Raw genomic sequence first — 11191 nt, forward strand, 5'->3', positions numbered from 1 at the left:
TTCCTCCTGCCCTCAATCCTTCCCAGCATCAGGGTCTTTTCTAATGTCAGCTCTTTGCATCAGGTGGCCAAAATATTGGAGCTTCAGCTTCAGCATCAGTCCTTCCAATGAATATTCAGTGTTGATTTCCTTTAGGATTGACAGTCCAAGGGACTTGGGATTCATTCCAATCCCAAGTATCTTCTCTAGCACCACAGTTTGAAAGCATCAATTCTATGGTGCTTAGCCTTCTTTATGGCCCAACACTCACATCCATACATGACTGCTGGAAAAAGCGTAGCTTCGACTATATGGACCTTTTTTAGCAAAGTGATACCTCTGCTTTTTAATATGCTGTCTAGATTTGTCACAGCTTTTCTTCAGGGAGCAAGTGTCTTTAATTTTTTAGCTGCAGTCACTGCAGTGATTTTGGAGCCCAAGAAAATAAAATCTATCAGCTTCCATTTTTTTGCCATATGTTTGTCATGAAGTGATGGGCTGAATTGCCATAATCTTAGTTTTTTGAATGTTGAGATTTAAGCCAGCTTTTTCACTCTCTCTCTCTCTATAGAGAGAGAACTGTATATATCTATGTGTGTGTATGTCTGTGTGTCTGTGTGTGTCTGTGTGTGTATAAAGTTCTATTCTGTTCTTTGGGGAACCCTGATTAATAGGGTTGGCATATAGCATATGTTTATTCTTTATTTAAAACTCAGATAATGGCTTATAGAAGCTAAGAGTACTATATAAAAATTTATTTAAAAAGTACTATCTCAATGAAACTAAGCCATGAAGTGTGGGGCCACCCAAGACAGACGGGTCATGGTGGAGAGGTCTGACAGAATGTAGTCCACTGGAGAAGGGAATGGCAAACCACTTCAGTATTCTTGCCTTGAGAACCCCATGAACAGTATGAAAAGGCAAAAAGATAGGACACTAAAAGATGAACTCCCCAGGTCGGTTGGTGCCCAATATGCTACTGGAGATCAGTGAAGAAATAACTTCAGAAAGAATGATGGGATGGAGCCAAAGCAAAAACAATACCCAGCTGTGGATATGACTGGTGATAGAAGCAAAGTCTGATGCTGTAAAGAGCAATATTGCATAGGAACCTGGAATGTTAGGTCCATGAATCAAGGCAAATTGGAAGTGGTCAAACAGGAGATAGCAAGAGTGAACGTCGACATTCTAGGAATCAGCGAACTAAAATGGACTGGAATGGGTGAATTTAACTCAGAAGACCACTATATCTACTACTGTGGGCAGGAATCCCTTAGCAGAAATGCAGTAGCCATCATGGTCAACAAAAGAGTCCGAAATGCAGTACTTGGATGCAATCTCAAAAATGACAGAATGGTCTCTGTTCATTTCCAAGGCAAACCATTCAATATCACAGTAATCCAAGTCTATGCCCCAACCAGTAACGCTGAGGAAGCAGAACTTGAACGGTTCTATGAAGACCTACAGGACCTATTAGAACTAACATCCAAAAAAGATGTCCTTTTCATCATAGGGGACTGGAACGCAAAAGTAGGAAGTCAGGAAACACCTGGAGTAACAGGCAAATTTGGCCTTGGAGTACAGAATGAAGCAGGGCAGAGGCTAATAGAGTTTTGCCAAGAGAATGCACTGGTCATAGCAAACACCCTCTTCCAACAACACAAGAGAAGACTCTACACATGGACATCACCAGATGGTCAACACCGAAATCAGATTGATTATATTCTTTGCAGCCAAAGATGGAGAAGCTCTATACAGTCAGCAAAAACAAGACCAGGAGCAGACTGTGGCTCAGATCATGAACTCCTTATTGCCAAATTCAGACTTAAATTGAAGAAAGTAGGGAAAACCACTAGATCATTCAGATATGACCTAAATCAAATCCCTTATGATTAAACAGTGGAAGTGACAAATAGATTTAAGGGACTAGATCTGATAGACAGAGTGCCTGATGAACTATGGATGGAGGTTCGTGACATTGTACAGGAGACAGGTAGCAAGACCATCCCCATGAAAAAGAAATGCAAAAAAACAAAATGGCTGTCTGAGGAGGCCTTAAAAATAGCTGTGAAAAGAAGAGAAGTGAAAAGCAAAGGAAAAAAGAAAAAATATTCTCAACTGAATGCAGAGTTCCAAAGAATAGCAAGGAGAGAAGAAAGCCTTCCTCAGTGATCAATGCAAAGAAATAGAGGAAAACAAAGAATGAGAAAGACTAGAGATCCCTTCAAGAAAATTAGAGATACCAAGGGAACATTTCATGCAAAGATAGGCTTGATAAAGGACAGAAATGGTATGGACCTAACAAAAGCAGAAGATATTAAGAAGAAGTGGCAAGGACACACAGAAGAACTGTACAAAAAAGATCTTCATGACCCAGATAATCACAATGGTGTGATCAGTCACCTAGAGCCAGACATCCTGAAAGGTGAGGTCAAGTGGGCCTGAGGAAGCATCACTACGAACAAAGCTAGTGGAGGTGATGGAATTCCAGTTGAGCTATTTCAAATCCTGAAAGATGATGCCGTGAAAGTGCTGCACTCAGTATGCCAGCAAATTTGGAAAACTCAGCAGTGGCCACAGGACTGGAAAAGGTCAGTTTTCATTCCAATCCCAAAGAAAGGTAATGCCAAAGAATGATCAAACTACCACACAATTGCACTCATCTCACACACTAGTAAAGTAATGCTCAAAATTCTCCAAGCAAGGCTTCAACAATACGTGAACCATGAACTTCCAGATGTTCAAGCTGGTTTTAGAAAAGGCAGAGGAACCAGAGATCAAATTGCCAACATTTGCTGGATCATCGAAAAAGCAAAAGAATTCCAGAAAAACATCTATTTCTGCTTTATTGACTATGCCAAAGCCTTTGACTGTGTGGATCACAATAAACTGAGGAAAATTCTGAAAGAGATGGGAATACCAGATCATCTGACCTGTCTCTTGAGAAACCTGTATGCCGGTCAGGAAGCAACAGTTAGAACTGGACATGGAACAACAGACTGGTTCCAAATAGGAAAAGGAGTATGTCAAGGCTATATATTGTCACCCTGCTTATTTAACGTATATGCAGAGTTCATCGTGAGAAAGGCTGGGCTAGAAGAAACACAAGCTGGAATCAAGATTGCTGGGGGAAATATCAATAACCTCAGATATGCAGATGACACCACCCTTATGGCAGAAAGTGAAGAAGAACTAAAGAGCCTCTTGATGAAAGTGAAAGAGGAGAGTGAAAAAGTTGGTTTAAAACTCAACATTCAGAAAACTAAGATCATGGCATCTGGTCCCATCACTTCATGGGAAATAGATTGGGAAACAGTGGAAACAGTGTCAGACTTTATTTTTCTGGGCTCCAAAATCACTGCTGATGGTGATTGCAGCCATGAAATTAAAAGATGCTTACTTCTTGGATGGAAGGTTATGACCAGCCTAGATAACATATTGGAAGGCAGATTCATTACTCTGCCAACAAAGGTCCATCTAGTCAAGGCTTGGTTTTTCCAGTGGTCATGTATGGATGTGAGAGTTGGACGATGAAGAAAGCTGAGCGCTGAAGAATTGATGCTTTTGAACTGTGGTGTTGGAGAAGACTCTTGAGAGTCCCTTGGACTGCAAGAAGATCCAACCAGTCCATTCTAAAGGAGATCAATCCTGAGTGTTCACTGGAAGAACTGATGTTGAAGCTGAAACTTCAATACTTTGGCCACCTCATGAGAAGAGTTGACTCACTGGAAAAGACCCCGATGCTGGGAAGGATTGGGGGCAGGAGGAGAAGGGGACGACAGAGGATGAGATGGCTGGATGGCATCACTGACTCAATGGACATGGGTTTGGATAAACTCCGGGAGTTGGTGATGGACAGGGAGGCCTGGCATGCTGTGATTCATGGGGTCTCAAAGAGTCAGACATGACTGAGCGACTGAACTGATAATATGAGTAACATTTAGCCACAATTTAGTACCAAGTTTTCTATAATAAAGTATGTTTTGAGTTTGGATTTTACAAACAGTTTTATCCTCTTTTTTCAGTGTAGGAGTGAGACATTTTCATAATTTTCACTAATTTGTCCATTTATTGAACAGCCACTAAGAATCTGCACTATGAAATGCTCAGTTGTATGACTCTCTCATCTCTGCCAGACCATCTTTTGATTCTCTTATTGTTCTTTCAGTAAAGCCTTGCTCATAGTTAACAGAGGCAGTGCTGGAGGAAGGATATTTTCATTTTATGAAGTAATGCAGATTTCTGTCTTTTCCCCTAGTTCATGTAATGGCATCTGAAGCTGCTGCTACTGCTAAGTCGCTTCAGTCGTGTCCGACTCTGCGTGACCCCATAGACGGCAGCCCAACAGGCTACCCCGTCCCTGGGATTCTCCAGGCAAGAACACTGGAGTGGGTTGCCATTTCCTTCTCCAATGCATGAAAGTGAAAAGCGAAAGTGAAGTCGCTCAGTCGTCTCCGACTCCTAGCGACCCCATGGACTGCAGCCCACCAGGCTTCTCCATCCATGGGGTTTTCCAGGCAAGAGTGCTGGAGTGGGGTGCCATTGCCTTCTGAAGCTGCAGGAATTGATAAACACTGGCAAGAGCAGGAGAAAGAAAAACGGTTTCCTACTTTGGAGAGTAAAAACTGTTGTTACAGCAAAAAGAGAAAGGAAGCCTCTAAAACCCAGTTGAGGTCCTATTTGATATATAAGAGAATTATATAAATGAGGGAATAGCCTAGGGACTTACTAATGGGTAAATTGTTTTCTAAGATATTTATATTAGGAAAGACATTTTAGAATAATGTAGGAACTCAATCTGAATTTTGCTATAGTGATATTTAAAGTATGGACCAAACAGAAATGAGACAGAAAAATCAGATTAATGGCAAGATACTGAAAAGGTTAACCTTTCAGAAATACAAATTGTTGAATAATACCAGTTCTAGTGATTTTAAAAAGCATTTGAAGAAAAAAGCTATACTTTCCTTTACATCAAGTATTGCTTCTCTGGTCCTTTCTCTTTTACAAAGTGAAATAATCACAAGTATCAGAAGAGTTGTGCGTAATTCTTAGATTGTTATTGTTTTAAAGCTGTTTCCTTTCAAAAAGGTACTACCTAACTTAAAAAATCTTTTTAAAAATTCTTTCATATTTTAAAATTCTCTTTCTCACTATTATTTTTAATATGAAGTGAAGAAGAATAAAGAATTAGTCATATGGTTCTCATTCTTGTTAATAATCTATAACAGCAATAGAGACTGTTCCTAATTCCTTTAAAAGTGCATTCAAAGTAGATAGCAGCAGACCTAAAGATTTTACTTTTATCTTTCAGTTGAAATCTGGATTTCTAAAGTTTCAGATGAATTCTTTAAGCAATAATCCATTATTAATATAGTTAGAGCAGTATTATCTTTTATGCTTTTTAGTAGTTATCATGCATATTCTCTTTGAATGTAAGTTATAATTGTAACTCAAAGATAATCTGTCATTAATTTTTATTATAAGGTACATTTTTATTATAAGAAGCATTTAGAAAAAAGACAAAACTTATTTTCCTTTCTGACCCTCAGGAAGAAATATATCTGATCTTTTAGGTACTGTTGCAATGATCTAACATTCTTTGGCGGCTTAAGAGTGTCTAGGCATTTCAACCCAGGCACATACTGAAGGACTGTGTCATAATAATATTAGAAATTCCATTATGCACATTAAAGCAATACTCTTTTAACCTATATCTTCAAGTCGCTCATAATGAGTACATAAAATTACAGATGACACTTTTGCCATCAATTCAATTGATCTCTTTAAAAACGTCTGACTTACTTAGCTCACCAGTTTATATAAGGGACTTCCAGCAGGTGTTGAATCTTATCTTTTCAGCTACAGAGTTAGTCTTGAGTTTGAAACATTTCAGTTCACACCTCTTTTACTCAAAATAACTGTAAATAAACTTTTCCAAACAAATTATTTCTGGATCAGTTAATGCATTTTTTCAAATCTAGAATCCTGTGAAATAATAGCTGTAATATCTGTGTTTTAGTATGCTTCACAAAAATATATATACATGTGCATTTTAAACATATATTTGTAATATATATGTGTGTGTGTGTATATATATATATATATATATATATATATATATATATGTAGTAATCATTCGGGGAGCTAAATGGGCTTCCCTGGTATCTGCAATGCAGGAGACCTGGGTTTGATTCCTGAGTTGGGCAGATCCCCTGGAGAAGGGATAGGCCACCCACTTCAATATTCTTGGGCTTACCTGCTGGCTCAGTCGGTAAAGAATTCATCTGCAACATTCAATCCCTGGGTTAGGAAGATCCCCTGGAGCAGGCCATAGCAACTCACTCCAGTATTCTTGCCTGGAGAATCCCCAGGGACAGAGGAGCCTGGCGGGCTGCAGTCCATGTGGTCGCAAAGAGATGGACACAACTGAGCGACTAAGCACACATATGTCTCTCCAATATGTACGACATTAACTTCATCATGAAACTTAGCTCTTACCTTCACTTAGGATAATCTGATCCTGTTTCTTAAAAGTCCTTTGGTTGACCCAGCTGACTCCTCTCTTCTTCCCTCTTCTTTGTCCTATCTTCTTCCGTTTCCTCACTCCCTACACAGATTTTTGTTGTTCAGTTGCTCAGTGGGTGTCTGACTTTTTGCAACCCCATGGACTGCAGCATCCCAGGCTTCCCTGTCCTTCACTGTCTTCCAGAGTTTGCTCAAACTCTTGTCCCTTGAGTTGATGTTACCATCCAACCATCTCATCCTCTGTCACATCCTTCTCCTCCTGACCTTATTCTTTCCCAGCATCAGAGTCTTTTCCAATGAGTCAGCTCTTTGCATTAAGTGGCCAAAGTATTGGAGCTTCAGCTTCAGCATTAGTCCTTCCAATGAATTTTCAGAGTTGATTTCCTTTAGGATTGACTGGTTTCATCTCCTCGCAGTCCAAGGGACTCTCAAGTCCTTGAGAGAGTCCTGTGGTGTCTTTTCTAGCACCACAGTTTGAAAGAAGGTGCTCAGCCTTCTTTATGGTCCAACTCTCACATCTGTACATAAAAAAATAACCATATGGAAAATGTATACGTACATGTGGAAAAGCTATAGCTTTGACTATATTGACCTTTGTCATTTGTCAGTAAAGTGATCTCTGCTTTTTAATATGCTGTCTAGGTTTGTCACAGGTTATTTTTCCATGGAGCAAGCATCTTTTAATTTCATAGTTGCAGTTACCATAACAGTGATTCTGGAGCCTAAGAAAATAAAGTCTGTTACTGTTTGTTTTTCCCCCCACTTCTATTTGCCATGAAGTGATGGGACTGGATGCCATGATGTTAGTTTTTTGAACCTAAACCTGTAGAGTTTAGAACCATGTGAAAGTGGAAGACTGATTTACCAAGACAGTTGAGAGGAGGTTCTGAGGTGTCAGAAGCAAAAACGCTTAAACATAATGGGACTAAAGATGAGATAATTTGAGTGCCAACGCACTGACACTGTAAGAATTTGTGTAACAAACTTTTGTTAGGGAATTAGAGGGAATATCTGATGCTCTAACAACCTTAGACTGGTAGAGTGAATTGTACCTGGAGTTAGAAAGGCTTATTAGAATATTTTGTTCTGTTTGGGAGATAGTTTAGAGTCTGAGTGTCTCTAACATTCTGAAAAGGTATATGTTTCTTTCCAAAGTTGTACAACTATTTCTTTAAGTAGTGACTGAGAAATTAAAATTAGATAAGAAATTTCAATGGTAATTATTTTATTGGTAAAGACTTAGATAGTTTTAGTCTGCTTATTGTTCTTGGGCTATTCATGGTGACTTTTATTGCCCAGCAATAACTATTCTTCTGGCTGTCTTTACCACATACTATTTGTGTAGAAAATCTTAAGGACACTTGTTAAAAGGAGCTTAAAGTTCAGAATAGGGGCAGGGTCACCTGGCAACATTGCTTAATTCCAGGCTTGATGACAAGGCAGTCCCATGTTTCTCCAGTCTGACGGCTGATTCTGTCCATTTCTCCATTTCTGAATAAGCCGTTGCGGAAACCAGGCTCCTTCTGATTTCCAGGGCTTCCATCCTAGTGATGATGGCTGCAAGTCCAGCCTCATGTATCTGTCCCAAGCAAGAACAAAAGGGAAGTAGAAAATGCAGAACCTTCACTGTTTTACTTATGTTTCCTTGGCAAGAATTGTGTCATATGAACACTCCTACTAGTAAGGGGTACTACAGAATTCAGTATTTTAACTTTTAGCCTACATTATAGAGGACTCAGTGAAAGGAGTTAAATGACAGAGTTTATACCATCTACCATAAATTTCTCGGTAACATTTTGATAAGTCAGGTATAATATGTGTGTGTTTGTATATTATCTTATAAGATTACAGACTATAATGGTGCCACTAATTATTACAATGTTTACATTACTTAAATAAACATTATATCTTGTTTAGATAGATATATCTGAATTTCCTAAATGTAGCACTAAGTAAAATTTGAAATTTAGAGAATGTGATCAAGTAAAAGGAACCCATTCTTTATTATTTAAGTCATGGGATTCCCTTTTACTAGCTGTATAATTTGAAGCTTCTTTTCTGCTTCTTAATACAGATAATTGTGCTGATATGATAAAGTTGTGGTACAGGCTAAACAGGATCATATATGGAAGCTTCTAATACAGTGTCTGGCAAATAGTTGGAACTCAGTTACCAACTCACCCACTTTTCTTTTATGAAGATACTGTTTATTTAAATGTCATTATCTAATTTTAAATGTGCTTAATATATAAATTAGGAGGATACCAAAACAAGGTTTATAAAAATGACTGATGATTTTCACAAAACTATAATATTTTTTAAAAAATCTATAGAAAGCAACACCATTTATATAAGCATGTTTCAATGATGGGTTTTGTTTTCTACCTACTTGAAAATAAATAGAAAATTCTTACTGTTTAACCTTATAATTCAGAGTGTTTGGCCAGCTTAATTTTAGTACTATTACTTAGTCCCAACCTAATTAAATAAAAGATGTGAAAATTTTCATATAACCTATAGAGAAGTTTCAAAGATCATTTATGAAAATAATTTTTTTAATATTACAGTGAATGCCTATAGAAAAACCCAGCAGTGAGATGCAGAGTATGACTTTTTAAAAAACGTTTTTTTTTTTCTCTTGGAAGCTGTGATTCACTGGTTCTGTCCCTTTATGAAACACCAAATATGTGTTCTTTGATCTCTGTATAATTTATTTAAACTCAAGATCAATAACTTTAAATGCAGTTATCATCACAATGCTTCAAACAATGGTCAGTGATCTGTGAAGATTCAGTGCAGTGTCTCATTAAACCAAAAAACCCCAACAGTCTGAAAAAAGCACAATCTAACTGCCTAACAATTAGATATGGTATCTTACAAAAATATGTGCCGCACAGCCATGAGCTTTGTGCTAATTAAACCTCCCTGGCAGCTGACTGTTATTCCATACAAGCCTTCTTAAATAGCCTTGAATGTCAAATCACTTATTATTTACAAAGGCAGCACTATCTAACACCCACTGGTATGCAGTCTTCTTCCAGAAGACCTGGCTGTCTTCCATGGCAGGTTTTTGTGTTCTCACAGCGTTGAATCTTTAAGGAGCATGTCAGAGTCAGGTTAGCAGATGAAAAATGGAATCCCAAAGAAGCCACTGAGTCAGACAGTGGAAAAGAGGGAGCATGCCTGGGAGTGGCAAGTGTGGCCACAAAGGTGTGTCAGCCAAAGTGGAAATATGTGATATGAGAATATATCCATCCTAAAGGAAATCAGTCCTGAATATTCGTTGGAAGAACTGATGCTGAAGCTGAAACTCCAATACTTTGGCTATCTGATGTGAAGAACTGACTCATTTGAAAAGACCCTAATGCTGGGAAGGATTGGGGGCAGGAGGAGAAGGGGACGACAGGGATGAGATGGTTGCATGGCGTCACCGACTCGATGGACATGGGTTTGGGTAGGCTCCGGGAGCTGGTGATGGACAGGGAGGCCTGGTGTGCTGTGGTTCATGGGGTCGCAAAGAGTCGGACACGACTGAGCGACTGAACTGATATAAGAATGTGGTGATGTGATCTGAGGAAAAGATGGGATGTGAGTGCTTAGCAAGGGTCCGTGTGATTTCTAAGGTTATCTTTGATTATATACTTAGTAGGTATTTATTAAACACGGAACCATGTATCAGGCACTGTGCTAGCTGCTGAGAACAGACATGGTCACTGTCCTAACAAAGATTTCTGTTAAAGGCATCTGAGAGCAGGAGTGGAGGAGAATATTGGTTCAAGTGCAGCAAAGTAAAAATGGGACTAGCCAGTTACCGGTAGTGACTTCCTACAGTGGAGATACCAGAGATGAGCATGGATAGTAAGGAAGGAACTCAGTAACAAGAAAATTGGTATATTAGAGGATTCTCTTTATATTACTTATTGTCCTGATGTTATACTTCTCTATTTTTTTAAGCTTACTATGTCCCTTGCCTGTCTTCCTACTAGATTATGAAAAATACTTAGCCCACAGAAGGTGCTCAAAGAATAAAGTCTGTTGAATGAGTGAGTAGGTTAAGGTTCAAGTAGGAACCTAACACAACAACCTCAGTAATGAGCTCATGAAGTCCTGTAGCCTCCTGGCCTGGAACAGAAGGGATTTTAGGGTCTAGGGGACAGTCAGCCTGCACTGAGAGCTTGTCACCCAGCAGTCATGTGGGGTAGCAGCTGTGCTGTTGATAAGTAAATGTGACAACTGTTTTCAGAGAGAAGCAAAGTAAGGACATAATTCCATTATACTTTACAGAATTTCCCCCCCTTTTTAAAAAAAACAATTGGCTCAATAAAAATTAGGTTTGAGGGGCTGCAAGTCAGAAAGTCAGATGAAGGTAAATAAGTATCAAAGTTATTCAAATGGACCTTGTGTTGTCATATTCTACGTGACTGCTGAAAAGAGTCAATCTAGGAGACTTTAAGGTCTTCCAATTACAAACCAGGTCTAATCTAAACATAGAAGTTCAAAAAAAGAGAAGAAAGAAAGAAAGGAAAAAAGAAAAGAATGGTTCTAGTTCCATGGGATCTGGCCTTTGGAGCAACTTCCTAAATATCATTTGAGGCTCTGATATCAAACCAGCAGTTTCATAAATGACTGCAATTGTAGGTTAAGATAAAGTAGTTGAACTTCTGATGACTTTCACACCAGGGGA

The sequence above is a fragment of the Giraffa tippelskirchi genome, chromosome 9 (assembly GCF_054371585.1).
Source record: "Giraffa tippelskirchi isolate mGirTip1 chromosome 9, T2T-mGirTip1v1.2.pri, whole genome shotgun sequence".
Classification (NCBI taxonomy): Eukaryota; Metazoa; Chordata; class Mammalia; order Artiodactyla; family Giraffidae; genus Giraffa; species Giraffa tippelskirchi.